The 18,753-nt window shown below is 46.0% G+C and overlaps 1 non-coding gene across 1 annotated transcript; it reads right to left on the minus strand.

Annotated features, from left to right (window-relative positions):
• Positions 1-18,291: 18,291 nt before the first annotated feature.
• On the minus strand, positions 18,292-18,489 carry LOC139228379 (U2 spliceosomal RNA). The gene has a single exon (XR_011587546.1). It is a non-coding gene; the product is annotated as a U2 spliceosomal RNA (small nuclear RNA).
• Between the last annotated feature and the right edge of the window lie 264 nt (positions 18,490-18,753).

Here is an 18,753-nt window from a genome sequence, read left to right on the forward strand (position 1 = left end):
CAAATTTCAGTGCAGGAAGAGTGAATGTTCTCTAATCAAAATAAAACTTCTGTTCTTTTTGAATTATCTGCCTTCAGTAATTCTTTTCATTCGAAGTGGGCTTTCATGGATTGGGTATTATGTATTCCCATGACTAGTTCTCCATGGTCTCTCCTCTCGCTATCTCGGTAACCTCCTCCAGCCCTTCCACCCCCCGAGGTCTCTGCTCCTCCAATTATGGCCTCTCACGCACCCCCGATTGTAAGCGATCCATCAGTGACAGCCATGCCTTCAGCTGCCTAGACCCTAAGCTCTAGAAAATTCCTCCCTAAACCTCTCCGCCTCTCTCTCCTCCTTTAAGACGCTCCTTAAAACCTGCCTCTTTGACCAAGCATTCGGTCACCTGCCCTAATATCTCCTTATGTGGCTGGGTGTCAGATATTGATTGGTAATGCTCCTGTGGAGTGCCGTGGGTCACTATTAGGTTAAAGGCACTAAATAAATGCAAGTTGTTGTTGTTGGTGAAAGCCTGCTCTCTCGTGGAGTACAGCGGTAAACTAGGAGACTCTTACACACACCAACCACGCTGTCTTGCAATTGCTTCTTGGGATTCTTCTTGGTCTTTACATGACTTTTCCCTGAGTTCTTTTCAGCATTATGCACTGGCTTTGCATATCATGCATATCGTCGCCGAGAGCATGCGGAAAGCAAGCGCAGGCAGCGGGAGGAGCGTGCGGCAAACCAGACTCCCCACCCACCCATTCCCTCAGCGACTGTCTGTCCCACCTGTGACAGAGACTATAATTCCTGTATTGGACTGTTCAGTCACTTGAGAACTCACTTTTAGAGTGGAAGCAAGTCTTCCTTGATTTCGAGGGGGCTGCCTCTGATGATGATGATAATTGGTGGAGTAGGAGTCATGAACTGTAAAATACTCCTTTCCCGACCATATGAATGAATCAGCACTGACATTTCTGGTACGATCACTGTGGTACTGGATGAGGTTAGTGGTTCTGCTTGTTGGTTTGGCAGAGATTTTATACAGAAGGAGCAATTTGCTACAACATGAGAAAACTTAATTTATTCTGAGCCAGTACATGATCTCATGCTTGTTTAAGTTAAAAATACTTTCTCTGCCCATATGCTGCTCATGAAAGTTTTGCAGTTTTTCTTTATGTAATTACAATCCTACTCCATTTGAAACTATTTCAGCAACTACCTGCAATTTCTCTTTATAGCTCAAGCTCTCCTGAATTTCTGGACAGCAACCATGTTTTACTTGTCATTTTCCCTCATTTACTATTTATTTGGATATCCCATAGGTCTTGTACCTTTCAGTTTCAGTTCTGATTAACATCTGGGGGATGGAGTATAAAAGTAGGGAAGTCCTGCTACAACTATACAGGGGATTGGTGAGATCACACCTGGAGTACTGCGTACAGTTTTGGTCTCCGTATTGAAGGAAGGATATGCTTGCATTGGAGACAGTTCAGAGAAGGTTCGCGAGGTTGATTCCTGGGATGAAGGGGTTGTCTTATGAAGATAGATTGAGTAGGTTGGACCTGTATTCATAAGAATGAGAGGTAATCTTATTGAAACATATAAGATACTAGGGAGCTCGACAAGGTGGATGCAGAGAGGATGTTTCCACTCATCGGGGAATCTAGAACTAGGGGTATGGTTTCAGAATAAGGGACTGCCCATTTAAAACAGAGATTAGGAGAATTTCTTCTCTCAGACGGTCGTGAATCATTGGAATTCTCTATCCCAGCGAGCTGTGGAGGCTGGGACATTGAATATATTTAAGATGGAAATAGACAGATTTTTAAACGATAAGGGAGTCGAAGGTTCTGGAAAGCGGGCAGGGAAGTGGAGTTGAGGCCAAGATCAGATCAGCCATGATCTTATTAAATGGTGGAGCAGGCTCTAGGGGCCGTATGGCCTACTCCTGCTCCTATTTCTTATGTTCTTATGTTCACATTTTGGTATAGTACTGATCCATTCTGATCCACTGCTCTTACATAGAGTAGTGCCAGCCAGTGACTCAGTACCCTTACTTAATTCCCACCCAAGTCCCACACCAGAGGATTGAACACAAATATCTAAGCTGACACTCCTTGTGCAATACTGAGGAAGTGCTGCACTGTCGGAGGTGCTATCTTTCAGATGAGATGTTAAACCGAGGCCCCGCCTGCTCTCTTAGCTGGATGTAAAACATCCCATGGCACTATTTCAAAGAAGAGAAGGGGAATTGTCACTGGTGTTCTGGTCAATATTTATCCCTCAATCAACATCACTAAAACAGATCACCTGGTCATTGTCACATTGCTGTTTGTGGGAGCTTGCTGTGCTTTTCCTACCTTACAACAATGACGACACTTCAAAAAGTACTTCATTGGCTGTAAAGCGCATTGGGACATCCGGTGGTCATGCAAGGCACTATATAAATGCAAGTCTTTCTTTATCATTCCCACATTACAACAGTGACTACACTTCAAACGTACTTCATTGGCTGTAAAATGCTTTAGGACGTCCGGTGGTCGTGACAGGCGCTATATACATGCAAGTCTTTCATTCTTTCTTTACATAGAATATACAGCCATTCGTATTCGGCCTTACGGGTCTGTACTGGTGTGTATACTCCACATGAGTCTCCTCCCATTTCATCTACTTAATCTCAGCCTCTCAGCATATCTTTCTATTTCCTTTTCTCTCATGTACTCATCTAGTTTTCTTTTGAAAGCATCTAAGCGATTTGCCCCAAGCCATTCCTGTGGTCGTGCGATCTAACCACTCCCTGTTGGGTTTATCAGTACCTATCTTGTGTATATGGCCCTTAGTTTTGTATTCTCCCACAAGTGGAAACATTCTCTCCACATCCACCCTGTCCAACCCATTCACAATTTTAAAGACCTGTATCAGGCCACCTCTAAGTCTTTTTGCCGCGTTTCCCACATTACAACAGTGACTGCATCCCAAAAAGTACTTCATTGGCTGTAAAGCGCTTTGAGACGTCCGGTGGTCATGAAAGGCGTTATATAAATGAAAGTTTTTCTTTGCTTTCTCTTTTCTAAAGATAAATCCCCGAGCTGTTTGATCTTTCCTGATGGCTGTAATCTCTTGATGGTACATGAGCTGTGGACACAAATATATTTGGTGTATATGACACCCTTAGGTCATATACCTGCTGTCTGATTATCATTGTTTGTATTTGAAAAGTAAAGACATGCAAAAATGCAAATATGGAACAGGAACGCAAGATAATTACAGACGAGGAAAGCCATTCAGCCCGTAAATTCATTCAATAACAACTTGTATTTATATAGCGCCTTTAAACGTCTCAAGGCGCTTCATAGGAGTATTATGAGATAGAATATTTGATATTCATCAGGAAGAACCTGCATTTATATAGCATCTTTCTTGACCTCCAGTCATCCCAAAGCACGATACAGCCAATGAAGAACCCTAATGAGCCATTGCTGCAACTAATCTTTTCTCAAATGATCCCAAGGCTATCCCTCCACTACTTTGTCTGGGACTCCATTCCAAGTGTTGAACACTTTTTGTATAAAGGAGAACCTTCTGATAACTGTCCTAAATCAATCTTTTATTAGTTTGAGCTCTGGGGCCCTTTGTTCTACTCCTGCAATGTAGTTTCAAGTTGTATTCCTGATCTGCCTTTTCCATTCTCTCAATTAACTCCCTGTGTACAGTTCTGGTCACCATATTATAAAACGGATATGGAGGCACTGGAGAGGGTACAGAGAAGATCTACAAAGCTGATACCAGAAATGCGAAGGTATAAATATCAGGAAAGGATAAACAGGCTGGGTCACTTTTCTCTTAAAAAAAGAAAGCTGAGGGGTGACCTAATCAAGGTGTTTAATATTATGAAAGGTTTTGATAGAGTGGATACAGAGAGAATGTTTCTACATGTGGGGAAAAGAATAACTAGATACCATTAAATATAAGATAGTCACCAAGAAATCCAATAGAGAATTCAGAAGAAAATTCTTTATCCAAAGAATGGTGAGAATGTGGAACTCGCTACCACAGGGAGTGGTTGAAACAAATAGTATCGATGCATTTAAGAGGAGGCTAGACAAGCATATGAGGAAGAAGGGAATAGAGGGTTATGCTGATAGATTTAGATGAGGAAAGACGGGAGGAGGCTCGAGTGGAGCATAAACGCCGGCATGGACTGGTTGGGCCGAATGGCCTGTTTCTTTGCGTTCCTGTGTAATCCTATGTAATCCCTGGTAGCTGTTTGAGGCTGAGCCAGCTTGCTATCTTGATGTCATATTTGACCCTGAGGTGAGCTTCCGACCACATATCACTAAGACCTCCATAACATCACTTGTCTCCGCCCCACCTCAGCTCATCTGTTGCGGAAGCCCTTATCCATGGCTTTGTTACCTCTAGACTTGACTATTCCACTGCACTCCTGGCTCCCACATTCTACCCTCCGTAAACTCGGCTGCCCGTGTCCTAACTCGCACCAAGTCCCATTCATCCCTGTGCTTGCTGACCTACATTGGCTCCCGGTTAAGCATTGCCTCGATTTTAAAATTCTCATCCTTGTTTTCAAATCCCTCCATGGCCTCCCCCCTCCCTATCTCTATAATCTCCTCCAGCCCCACCATCTCTTTGAGATATCTGCGATCCTCTAATTCTGGCCTCTTGAGCATCCCCCATTTTAATCGATCCACCATTGGTGGCCGTGCCTTCAGCTGCCAAGGCACTAAGCTCTGGAATTCACTCCTTAAACCTCTCCACCTCTCCGCCTTAAAACTTACCTTTTTGACCAAGCTTTTGGTCACCTGCCCAAACATCTCCTTATGTGGCTCGGTGTCAAATTTTGTTTTAGAACTCCCCTGTGAAGCACCTTGGGATATTTTACGACGTTAAGGGCGCTGTATAAATACAAGTTGTTACTGTTGTCTTATATTTCCAGACAGTACTACCTCTCAGACACCTCCTTTCCAAGCTGTAAAACCCAGATTTATTTAGCCTTTTCTCTTAATTACTGGTTTATGGTTTGTTTCAACACATTACAACTATACACAAAGCCTTTCGCAAGTAATTATATTTCTTATCAGTTCCTACTCAATCTGGGTATACCTTACTTGCATTAGTTAATGAACATGACTCAAAAGATTTCGAGAGGGAATTCCAGAGTTTAGGACCTTGGTAGCTGAAGGCACAGCCTCCAATGATTTGATTAGAATCAGGGATGCTCGAGGCCAGAATTAGAGGAGCGCAGATATCTCGGAGGCTTGTTATCGCCCACCATACTCTTGAAGGTGCAAAGCCTTTGTCCTAGCTGCTGATGCATTGAGCAAATATTTATTGATCTTTCAGGACGGTACAACTTTTACATTCTTCTGTTTCTTCTAGTTCATGATTCCAGGTCCTTTCAATCGTTCCTAACAGTTTTTGAAGAGATGGCCTTTTTTTTTCCAAAAGATGTTTTTTAACAGACTTACCCATGTAATTAGCAATTTCTCAGAGCCCGTGCACATCTCTCGCCCTCTGGTCATATCAGGCACTCAGTAACTGAGACTTTCATCTTGTTGGGCTTAATCCTTTCAATAGTGAAGATTTCAACAACAAAGTGACCCTAAATACCCATTTGTCTTTATTAAGTGTCAAATTGAGCCTTCTAGTAAATTCAAAAGTCCGATCTCATGTTCCTCTTTGGAAGAACTCTATACTATTAATTATGTCGTCAATTGACATATCAGCACCATTGCTGTGCTCGGATATCATGTGGATGGTTTTGTGATATGCTTCTAAAGTTGAAGCAAAGCCAAAATGAAACTATATACTGTACTTCCAATAAGGTATATTGTATGTGCCTATCACAGAACTTCATCCAATCTCATTGAGAAATATGTTGAGCATTGAGCAAAATATTATTTAAATGGAGAGAGACTATAGAATGCTGCGGTACAGAGGGATCTGGGGGTCCTCGAACATGAAACATAAAATGTTAGCATGCAGGTACAGCAAGTAATCAGGAAGGCAAATGGAATGCTGGCCTTTATTCCAAGGGGGATGGAGTATAAAACTAAAGAAGTCAAGCTGCAACTGTACAGAGTATTGGTGAGGCCACACTTGGAGTACTGCGTACAGTTTTGATCTCTTTATTTAAGGAGGGATATACTTGTATTGGAGGAAGTTCAGAGAAGGTTCACTAGGTTGATCCCTGGGATGAAGGCGTTGTCTTATGAGGAAAGATTGAGCAGGTTGGACCTGTACCCTTTGGAGTTTAGAAAAATGAGAGGTGATCTTATTGAAACATTTCAGATTCTGAGGGGGCTTGACAGGGTAGATGCTGGGAGGATGTTTCCCCTCGTGGGGGAATCTAGAACTAGCGGGCATAGTTTCAGAATAAGGGCTTGCCCATTTAAGACGGGGATGAGGAGGAATTTCTTCTCTCAGAGGGTCGTGAAACTTTGGAATTCTGTACCCCGCAGAGCTGTGGAAGCTGGGTCATTGAATATGTTCAAGGCTGAGATAGACAGATTCTTGAACTACAGGGGAGTCAAGAGTTATAGGGAGCAGGCAGGAAAGTGGAATTGAGGCCAAGATCAGATCAGCCATGATCTTATTGAATGGCGGAGCAGGCTCAAGAGGCCATATGGCCTACTCCTGCTCCTATTTCTTATGTTCTTACGTTCTCATGAGAGAAACTTAAGCATGCATCTAATTTGCTAAAATATTTTGCATAACACACAATGCCATAATTTCCAGATGAGTTGGAAGTTTGAAATGTTCCCTTTGAATAGTTTAGTTCCATGGTGTTCAAGAAAATTGTCAATTTACCATTCTTTGTGTCAACAGTTACTAATGGTTTCACCTATTCTACTTGATTGTTAATCCTTCCTTCTCTCTGTTTTTAATTTCTACCAAAGTACAAATGGTTATCGTAGGTGCAATGTACTTGCTTATTAATCCTGACCCAGTGTCCCCTTGGAAATCAGGTCTTCAAATTGGTTGTTAGTTTTCTGATTAGGTATTCTGTGTCCCATGTTAATTTTATCTCTTACAGGAGTCTTCTTTTGACTCGATCAAAATTTCCCACAAATACTCAGATGAAAAATTGGCTGGACATCCATTGGCACTGCCGCAGATGAAAATTTATATTTGATGTTCTTACATGTGACATAGGCATGTGATGTTAGCAACACAGTTTCCCTTCAAGTGTATGTTCCTGAGTATCCCATCACTTTTATCTTAGTTTAGCTGTATTCTATACTTTCTTGTAATCTCACTCAGACATAGCATTCACTTGTTCTCCTGATAATCAGAAGGTTGTGGGTTCAATTCCCACTCCAGAGACTTGAGCACAAAAAAAACAGATTATCTGGTCATTATCACAATGCTGTTTGTGACAAGAGCAAGAGCAGACATTGACGACGAGATCCAACACCGCCTCCAGTGCGCCAGTGCATCCTTCGGCCGCCTGAGGAAAAGAATGTTTGAAGACCGGGCCCTCAAAACTGTCACCAAGCTCATGGTCTACAGGGCTGTAGTAATACCAGTCTTCCTGTATGGCTCAGAAACATGGACCATGTACAGTAGACACCTTAATTCGCTGAAGAAGTATCACCAACGATGTCTCTGCAAGATCCTACAAATCCCCTGGGAGGACAGATGCACCAACGTTAGCGTCCTCATCCAGGCCAACATCCCCAGCATTGAAGCACTGACCACACTTGATCAGCTCCGCTGGGCAGGCCACATTGTTCGCATGCCAGACACGAGACTCCCAAAGCAAGCGCTCTACTCGGAACTCCTTCATGGCAACGTGACAAGGACACCCTAAAAGCCTCCCCGATGAAGTGAAACATTCCCACTGACACCTGGGAGTCCCTGGCCAAAGACCGCCCTAAGTGGAAGAAATGCATCCGGGAGGGGGCTGAGCTCCTTGAGTCTCGTCGCCGAGAGCATGCAGAAACCAAGCGCAGGCAGTGGAAAGAGCGTGCGGCAAACCAGTCCCACCCAACCCTTCCCTCAACGACTATTTGTCCCACCTGTGACAGAGACTGTGGCTCTCGTATTGAACTGTACAGCCACCTAAGGACTCATGTTAAAAGTGGAAGCAAGTCTTCCTCGATAAAAGGGACAGGAAGGACCTATTTCCCTTACCAAAGGGGTCAATAACCAGGGGGCATAGATTTAAAGTAATTGGTAGGAGGATTAGAGGGGAGATGAAGAAACAGTTCTTCACCCAGAGGGTGGTGAGGGTCTGGAACTCATTGCCTGAAAGTGTGGTAGAGGCAGAAACCCTCACCACATTTAAAAAATACTTGGAAGTGCACCAGAAGTGTCATAACCTACAGGGTTATGGACTGAGTGCTGGAAGGTGGGATTAGGCTGGGTAGCTCTTTTTTGACCGGCACGGACACGATGGGCTGAATGGCCTCCTTCTGTGTCGTAATTTTTCTATGATTCTATGATGGACAATCCCAGCACCCAACCCCTGTTTGATGACCACTGAAGGACAGAGGCTGCTGAATGAGGTGGTTGCAAGCCGGTTGGCTCCATACCACCATGCCCATAGGCCAGCACACCTGGAGCTGGGCGTCAGGCTACAGCTGGCCGGTATGGCCATCCGCTGTGTTGGCCCTATGTTGCACGGCAGCTATGACCCACAGCTGCTGGCGTGGCTCTGAGGTGTCAGCTGTGGCTCAGTGGGCAGCACACTTGCCTCTGAGTCAAGAAAGTTGTGGGTTTAAATCCTACTCCAGGGGCTTGAGCACCTAGGCTGACACTCCAGTGCAATGCTGAGGGAGGTGCCGTCTTTCGGAGGAGGTCTTAAACCGAGTCTGCTCTCTCAGGTGGAAGTAAAAGATCCCATGGTGCTATTTCAAAGAAGAGCAGGGGAGTTATCCCTGGTGTCCTGGGGCCAATATTTATTCCTCAATCAACATAACAAGAAACAGAATATCTGGGTGATTATCACATCACTGTTTGTGGGAGCTTGCTGTGCGCAAATTGGCTGTCGTGTTTTCCACATTACGCCAGTGACTATGCTCCAAAAGTACGTCATGTAAAGAGTTTTGAGATGTCTGGTGGGCGTGAAAGGCGCGAGATAAATGCAAGCCTTTCTTTCTGACTCAAAGAGCGGGCTGCACTGTGAGCGAATCGAGCCTGTGTGACAAATGTGCACAAGGCCCATCGGAGAGCTGCAGCCGATTGCGGGAGCCCTCAATCATGCCGCTGGAAACATCTGGAGTGCAATCCTGTCGCTCAGTGTCCGTTTTCAAACGGGTATTTCAAGGGAAGGCCGTACCATCTTTGGATGGCCCTTTCTTCAAATGGACTCGTCCGTCATTGCTGAACCTGCTGATGGACTTGGCTCTTCTTCCCCTTGTTAAAATTGTTACGGCTTTAAGAGCAGCTAGCAGTTTTTGAATAGCTGTTGGCGGGAGTGGGGGTGGGGTGGAAGGTGAGGAGCAGTAATACGACTGTGCTGCGTTTAATGTGTAACAGTCTCTCTCTCGGTCATTATTCTTGAAGGACGATATTGCATTAACTGTGGGCATTCCATGCATGCGCACTTCAAAGCAATTTTTAAGACATTGTTTACGTTGAGTTTTATGGGATTGCAATCTCTGTCTGACTGTAGCTCTCTGTTCACTGGGTAACATTCCCTTTCTTTATTGGGCGACGTTCCTGCTCCAAATATAACTCGCTGGTTCTGTTGATGACGAGCTCTCCCTAAGTGACCTTTCTCTCTGGGCAAAGGTTGCTGCCTGAATCTTGTGGAAGAAAGGCAAGCTGCAATCGTGCAACCTGACTAAATCACACAATAGGCCCGGTGTAGGAAGCCTCCGAGATATCTGCGATCTGTAACCACACGAGACTGAGCAGGAAGTTCCAATATTCTTGTGGTGTGCGGGCACCAACCTCCATTCCGTTATCTATTGTCTGCCACTTTTGATTGTCTCACTGCATGACTTTGTGCTCAGGCTGCAAGTCCGACATCAGTAGCGCAGTGTTAACACAAAGTAAACAGTCTCTCAGTCCGAGCTGACGCCGACCCTCAGAATCTGAATGCAGCAACGGCCACAAGAGCCTTACATGAGACAAAAACATAGGAAATAGGAGCAGGAGTAGGCCATTTGGCCCCTCGAGCCTGCTCCGCCGTTCAATAAGATCATGGCCGATCTGATCTTGGCCTCAACTCCACTTCCCTGACCGTTCCCCATAACCCTTGACTCCCTTATCATTCACAAATCTGTCTATCTCCACCTTAAATATATTCAATAACTCAGCCTCCACAGCTCTCTGCGGCAGAGAATTCCAAAGATTCACGACCCTCTGAGAGAAGAAATTCTTCCTCATTTCCATTTTAAATGGGCGGCCCTTTATTCTGAAACTATGCCCCCTAGTTCTAGATTCCCCCATGTGGGAAAACAACCTCTCTGCATCTAACCTGTCAAGCCCCCTCAGAAGCTTATTCATTTCAATAAGATCACCTCTCATTCTTCTGAACTCCAATTAGTATAGGCTCAACCGATCTTCATAAGACAACTCCCTCATCTCCGGAATCAACCTCGTGAACCTTCTCTGAACTGCCTCCAATGCAAGTAGATCCTTCCTTAAATAAGGAGACCAAAACTATACGCAGTACTCCATGTGTGGCCTCACCAATACCCTGTACATTTGTAGCAGGACTTCTCTGCTTTTATACTCCATCCCCTTGCAATAAAGATGCAAAATACTGTGCAGAATAATGCGCAATATTCGTTAGCTGGGAATCTTGAGCTCTGCATGTGGATTGGTCAGACGTAGAAATTAACCGTTACATATTTCAATCAAAACCAGAGCTGCAGGCGCACAAAAGCAAAATACTGCGGATGCTGGAAACCTGAAATAAAAACAGAGAATGCTGGAAATACTCAGCGGGTCAGACAGCGTCTGTGGAGAGGGAAACGGAGTTAACATTTCAGGTCGATCACCCTTCCTCAGAACTGGAACAGGTTAGAGATAGAACAAGTTTTTAAGCAAGTGCAGGGGCAGGGAAAGGGGGGAGGGGAGGAAAGAACAAAAGGGAAGGTCTGTGATAGGGTGGAAGGCAGGAGAGATTAGAGAGACAAATGGGGTGATGGTGCAAGATCAAAGGAGATGGTAATGGGGCAAGTAAAGAAACAAAAGATGGGTCTAGATAGGGTGTAAATGGGAATGGCAGGATCATCAACAGCTGGTATGTGAAAAAATAGGGGCAGAGGTTATGGTCTGAAATTGTTGAACTCGATGTCGAGTCCAGAAAGCTGTAAAGTGTCGAATCAAAAGATGAGGTGCTGTTCCTCGAACTTACGTTGAGCTTCATTGGGACAGTGTAGGAGGCCGAGGACGGAGATGTTAGAGTGGGAGTGGAGCGGGGAATTAAAGTGACAGGTGACCGGAAGCTCGGGGTCACGCTTACAGACTGAACGGAGGTATTCCGCAAAGCGGTCACCCAATCCGCGTTTGGCCTCCCCAATGTAGAGGAGACCACAACGTCAGCAGCGAATACAGTATACTCAATTGCAAGAAGTACAAGTAAATCGCTGCTTCACCTAGAAAGGAGATGTAAAGCTGTGGCCCCCGTGCTTCCAGCAGGAGTCACTGGATAGTGTGTAGGAATGGTGACTGACATTTTCCATTCCCTAGCCCGGAAACGCTCATGTGAACTGAAGTGATCAACAACCTTATCCCCTCCCCCGCCTCCCCCACGCCTCCTCCAACCACACACCTCAATACAAGACCAGGGATTGGACATGTGACCTGGTTTCTCATACCACATATAGGGAGGCACATTGGCATTTACTCACTTGCCCTGTTTTTGGGCGAGTGTTAGGAGGCCTATCTCAGTTGGTTGAGTGCTGATAAGAACAAAAGAACATAAGAAATAGGAGCAGGATTAGGCCATTCAGCCCCTCGAGCCTGCTCCGCCATTCAATATCATGGACTCAGCTCCACTTCCCTGCCCGCTCCCCATAACCCTTTACTCCCTTATCGCTCAAAAATCTGTCTATCTCCACCTTAAATATATTCAATGACCCAGCCTCCACAGTTCTCTGGGGCAGAGAATGCCATAGATTTCCAACCCACTGAGAGAAGAAATTCCCCCTCATCTCAGTTTTAAATGGGCGGCCCCTTATTCTGAGACCATGGGCTCAATTTTCCCCAGTATTTGCGCCGTTTGTTTTGGAGTAGACTGCTTTTTCTGGCCTAACTTAAATATCCCCAGTTTCCCCAAACAATTTGCACCAACGTAACGCGGTTATTTTTTTTTTTAGGTACGTTTTTATTTCCACAAAAGGGGGCGTTACCAGCCACCTACGCCAATTCTGGCTATTTAGGCAACTTTGGCCAGCTAATAGTTACTCCATTTATACTTAGGCCAGCGTATGTGGCCTCTCGAGAAAACCCTTGCGGAGAGTTAAAGAAATCGGCGCAGGTAAGTACATTGGAGGCCATTCGGCTTGGGCTAGAATCGGCACGAAATCGGGGGCCACAGAGCAGCAGGGAGGCTCTGGAGAGGCTCGGCGGGGGAGGGTACTCACCGCAGCGGACCAGGAAAGAACCTCACTCGGAGCGCCACTGCACATGCACGGCCATTTCACATCAAGAATGTCAGTTTTTTGCAGAAGGCCCGGTTCCTTTTTCCAGGCTCCATCCCCCCCGAGGCGACTGGCCATGCTGCGCGTCTGCAGATTAGAGGCCAAACATCGGGGAAACGCCAGAGATTTTTTTCTGAAGCGTCTATTTACCTAATTAAGCGCCGCAACTCGGGTAATACGCCAGAGAACGGGCTCGGGGAAAATTGAGCCCCATGTCCCCTAGTTTTAGTTTCCCCGATCAGTGGAAACAGCCTCTCTGCATCCACCTTGTCGAGCCCCCTCATTATCTTATCTGTTTCGATAAGATCACCTCTCATTCTTCTGAACTCCAATGTGTATAGGCCCAACCTACTCAACCTATTTTCATAAGTCAACCTCCTCATCTCCGGAATCAACCTAGTGAACCTTCTCTGAACAGCCTCCAATGCAAGTATATCCTTCCTTAAATATGGAGACCAAAACTGTATGCAGTACTCTGGGTGTGGCCTCATCCATACCCCGTACAGTTGTAACAGGACTTCGCTGCGTTTATACGCTATCCCTCCTTGCAATAAAGGCCAACATTCCATTTGCCTTCTGATCACTTGCTGTACCTGCATACTCTCTTTTTGTGTTTCGCACACAAGGACCTCCAGGTCCCTCTATTGCAGCACTTTGCAATTTGCTGGACTTGGGCTAGAAGGTGTTGGGCTCCAGGGTTCATTCAAGCCTTCAACCTCCAGAGATGGATAAAACGTGCGCCATACCTTAGAATATGGGGAGAAGGCTGACTTCACCGTTCGCTGCAGTCTCACCATATCTCGCCTCAAACTTACCCAACAGACGTTTGTGTCCAACAGAGACTCAGTGACACTTGATTATTTTATTTGGTATTGAAATCATCATCATAGGCAGTCCCTCGAAATCGAGGAAGACTTGCTTCCACTCTTAAAATGAGTCCAATAGCTGAACCGTCCAATAAGAGAACCACAGTCCCTGTCACAGGTGGGACAGATAGTCGTTGAGGGAAGGGGATGGGTGGGACTGGTTTGCCGCACGCTCTTTCCGCTGCCCGCGCTTGGTTTCTGCATGCTCTCGGCGATGAGACTTGAGGTGCTCAGCGCCCTCCCGGATGCACTTCGTTCATTTCGGGAGTTCATTGTCCAGGGACTCCCAGGTGTCGGTGGGGTTGTTGCACTTTATCAGGGAGGCTTTGAGGGTGTCCTTGAAACGTCTTTCGGATGAGACGTTAAACCGAGGCCCCGTCTGCTCTCTCAGGTGGACGTAAAAGATCCCATGGCACTATTTTGAAGAAGAGCAGGGGCGTTATCTCCGGTGTCCTGGCCAATATTTATCCCTCAATCAACATCGCTAAAACGGATTATCTGGTCATTATCACATTGCTGTATGTGGGAGCTTGCTGTGCGCATTACAACCATAGTGGCCCAAGACTGCTCAAAGTGGAGGAGAAACATCCGAGAAGGCTCTGAATGCCTCGAGTTTCTTCGTTGGTAGCACGTGGAAACCAAGTGTAGACAGTGGAAGGAGCGCACGACAAACCAAGCCCCCCCCCACCCACCCGTCCCTCCAACCACCGTCAGCCCCACCTGTGACACAGACTGTGGGTCCCGCATTGGACTCATCAGTCACCCGAGAACTCCGTTTTAGTGTGGAAGCAAGTCATCCTCGACTCCGAGGAACTGCCTGAGAGAGTGACAACAGCGACTACACTTCAAAAGTACTCCGTTGGCTGTAAAGCGCTTTGAGACGTCTGGTGGTCATGAAAGGCGCTATATAAATGCAAGTGTTTCTTTCTGACAATTCGGCACCCCCCTCCGTACCTCGCCGAGTGAGGGGGAAGAAGGCTGCCAGCAATGTGGACCTAGCCATACCCCAGCAGCATTCAGCATCTTCAGGAGAAGATAAGTGGAATGTGGAGGCTTAACAAAAAAATCAATAGCATGGGAGAAAGGAAGTGATTAACGTGATATTTATTGATTCACATCTCACTGAATTCATCGGATGTTAGTTGAAATAATACTCGGTGATGCCTGAAACCAAGCAGTTTTTTTCCGATGTGCGTTGGAGATGCTTCCAGTGTGGATATTTCCATGCGGATTCTGACACGTCCTGTCGTTTGCATAGTGTCACGACTGGACAGTTGAATGCAAAATAAGTGCACTGACGGGAAATGGCAATGAAAAGGAAAGAAAGACAGACTTGCATTTACGAGAGAAACTACTGAGAGAAAGCACTGCTTCGAGGGACACCCGTCTCTGCAGACACAGCTGGCGATATCTGAAGGAACAGAACCTCTCCTGGCCGGCACCCGGAACTGGAGGCCCAGCAAGTGCCCCCATAAATCCTTCACAGCCCAAGCTGGTACAGACAGCAAGAGCTTGCATTTATGTAGCGCCTTTTCACAACGTCAGGACGTCCCAAAGCGCTTTACAGCCAGTGAAGTACTTTTTGGAAAGTAGGAAATGGTGCCAGAGTGAGCCTTTCACAGTCGCTGCTGATGCACGCCCAGATACCTTAGTGAACAGGGCAGACCTCCAAGTGGATACCTTGACTGATGGGACTAGAGGTATACGTGGTATAAGTGTTAATAGTGCAAATGCCAAACTGTGAAAAGACAGAAAGAACTTGGATTTATCATCATCATCATCATAGGCAGTCCCTCGGAATGGGGGAAGACTTACTTCCACTCTTAAAATGAGCTCTTAGGTGGCTGAACAGTCCAATACGAGAACGACAGTCTCTGTCACAGGTGGGACAGACAGTCGTTGAGGGAAGGGGTGGGTGGGACTGGTTTGCCGCACGCTCTTTCTGCTGCCTGCGCTTGGTTTCTGCATGCTCTCGGCGATGAGACTCGAGGTGCTCAGCGCCCTCCCGGATGCACTTCCTCCACGAGGGTGGTCTTTGGCCAGGGACTCCCAGGTGTCAGTGGGGATGTTGCACTTTATCAGGGAGGCTTTGAAGGTGTCCTTGTAACGTTTCCACTGCCCACCTTTGGCTCGTTTGCCGTGAAGGCCTTCCGAGTAGAGCGATTGTTTTGGGAGTCTCGTGTCTGGCATGCGGACAATGTGGCCTGCCCAGCGGAGCTGATCGAGTGTGGTCAGTGCTTCAATGCTGGGGATGTTGGCATTTTCACAACCTCAGGACATCTCAAAGCACTTCACAGGTAATGAAGTACTTTTGAAGTGTAGTCACTGTTGTAAAAGAAAGACTTACATTTATATAGCACCTTTCATGACCACTGGATATCCCAAAGTGCTTTACAGCCAATGAAGTACTTTTTCAAGTGCAGCCAATGTTGTAATGTGGGAAAAACCGCAGGCAATTTACACACAGCAAGCTCCCACAAACAGCAATGTGATAATGACTGAATAACTTGTTTTTAGTGATGTTGATTGAGGGCTAAATATTGGCCAGGACACCATGGATAACTCTCCTGCTCTTTTTCAAAATAGTGCCGTGGGATCTATTACATCCACTCGAGGGGGTAGACTGGAGCCTCGGTTTAACGTCTTATCTGAAAGGCAGCACCCTCTGACACTGGAGCCTCAGCCTAGATTTTTGCAGGGTGGAGTGGGACTCAAACCCACAACCTTCTGACTCAGTCAACGAGCGTGTTACCCACTGAGCCACTGGCTGATTCTATATGCTGCCATCACACGCTGTACTGACGCTTTACTCGGAACTCCGACACGGCAAGCGAGCCCCAGGTGGGCAGAGGAAACGTTACAAGGACACCGTCAAAGCCTTCTTGATAAAGTGCAACATCCCCACCGACACCTGGGAATCCCTGGCCAAAGACCGTCCTAAGTGGGGGAAGAGCATCCGGGAGGGCGCTGAGCGCCTCGAGTCTCGTCGCCGAGAGCATGCAGAAAACAAGCGCAGGCAGCGGAAGGAGCGTGCGGCAAACCAGACTCCCCACCCACCCTTTCCTTCAACCCCTGTCTGTCCCACCTGTGACAGAGACTGTAATTCCCGTATTGGACTGTTCAGTCATCTGAGAACTCACTTTTAGAGTGGAAGCAAGTTTTCCTGGATTTCGAGGGACTGCCTGTGGTGATGATGTAAACCGCTGTACTGTACTCCGTGGCAGTATCGTCGAGCTTGGCGCTTTGTTGTGCATTTGTTTCTGACTTTTTTTACTGGCAATGTTTTTGCAAGGTGTGGTTAAATACCTTCGTATTGATGTAAGGGTGCAACCTTTCATTAAAAAAAAAGAGAGCCTTCACACAAATGCGAGACACTTGAGACCTGGCCACAGTGGGGAGGCCAGTGGGGAGGTCTGTGCGTGGAGGTGCTGCACTTTTCTAATCCTGTCTGCATTGGCTGCTGTTCAAAGCTTGCACGGAACACTGACTCTCGGCCAATCGATACCCTGTGGCGGTGAAGCTGTTAAACCCAGTAAAGATAATGACAGCACACAAATCAAACAAAAGGAGAATCAAACAAAGACCGAGGAGACAAAAGGGTTGGTTTAACAATCGAAGGGAGACAAAAGGGACCACGGACAAAGGAAATAAGACAATAGATCCATTGGCAATGGAGGGGAATACAAAGGGCCCTGTGACAGCAAGACAATAGTCCCACTATATTTACTCCAACATTATCTCTTTACAGCTGCTGGCTGTTCCATTTTTGCTGCTTCTATTTTTAATGGTTCCTTTGTTTGACATTACCCAGCTTTTCTTTTGTTAGCTCCTTTGTCTGTTTGCAGATAAACGACTTCTGTTCAACCAGGAATAAATTGAGGGTTGATTCGACATATACTAATAGTTTCCACTGTGAAATATTTCTGTCCATTCTCCGAGTCACCACCTTTCTCTCTCTCTCTCTCCACCTCTCCGCCTGTGTGTTTAGAGTTTTATCTGCATTTGTCGTCAGTACTCAGGATTCGGGGTGGCCCCACATTCTCACATTAAAAGGATGTTTCAATAAATAGTTCAGCTATTTATGGGCCTGTATTTATCTGCGCTGATGATTCTGGTGGGATGGTTGGTGCAAACTAATGCCAATTGGAACGGCACAGTTTGTTTGATTCATTCAAAAAATGAAAATGAATTATTTCTTTGATGTCATTAGCGGTAATTTTCCTTTGATGAGGAAAAGGCTGGTATGTTTAATTGTGAAAATTTGTTTGTGTAACGCCAGCTTGAGCAGTGTTCACATCTTCAAGGATAGTCAGCATCTGTTCATTATTGGTGCAATCTCTTTAGCTATTGTTAATTGTTAAGCATTGTTGACATGGACAGGGAATTGCTACATCGGCGGAGTTGATTTTTGACAGCTAACGAGATAAAAACAGGAGTTTGAAATAGTGCAAGAGTTTCACTGAAATGCCTTTCTTGTGATCAGAGCAAAAGAGTTTTTCTTCCCTAATTTGCAAAGGAAATTTTGTGTAAAGGCAAAACAGATGGTTTTTGCCATTTAGAACTGAACTTTGTTCATCGAATGTACAGGAAGTCTTAAATTCAATCTAAACTGTTGTTACAAAGGGTGATTGCCCCATCACCAGCTTTATTATCAATATATATATATATTTTTTTTTGAAATTCGTAGCCAATCGTTCCAATTCTTTGTCAAATCACAAACGCCAGAGGTCACCTTGCACACGCCAAGGATCACTCTGCACCAATGCTCTTAGCCAAAAGGCCTAGAGCCACTGCACCGTTCCTGGAAGTACTGCAATACCAGGTTCGTGCCATGGAGGTGGATGGGTCAGGTCCCCCACACACCTCCGTGGAGGTGGATGGGTCAAGCCACCCCACCCACCTCCTGTTTCCAAAAAAGCAAGCATATACCTTCCTGATCCAGGGAGAACCACCCGGAGGTCATGGTGGCTACTCCCCTGTCAGGTCAATTACGCATGATCTTAGCCAAAAGGCCGAGAAGCGATTATTATCAATATATGTTGCAGGGTTAGCATTCAGTGATCTTTGTGCTTCATATTGTTATTGTGCTTTGTCAGCTGTGGCTCAGTGGGTAGCACACTCACCTCTGAAATCAGAAGGCTGTGGGTTCAAGCCCCACTTCAGGGACCTAAGCACCTAAATCTAGGCTGGCACTCCCAGTGCATTGCTGAGGGAGTGCTGCACTGTCAGAGGTGCCGTCTTTCAGATGAGATGTTAAACTGAGGCTCTGTCTGCTCTCTCAGGTGGAC

This window comes from Pristiophorus japonicus, chromosome 17 (genome assembly GCF_044704955.1).
Source record: "Pristiophorus japonicus isolate sPriJap1 chromosome 17, sPriJap1.hap1, whole genome shotgun sequence".
Taxonomy (NCBI): domain Eukaryota; kingdom Metazoa; phylum Chordata; class Chondrichthyes; family Pristiophoridae; genus Pristiophorus; species Pristiophorus japonicus.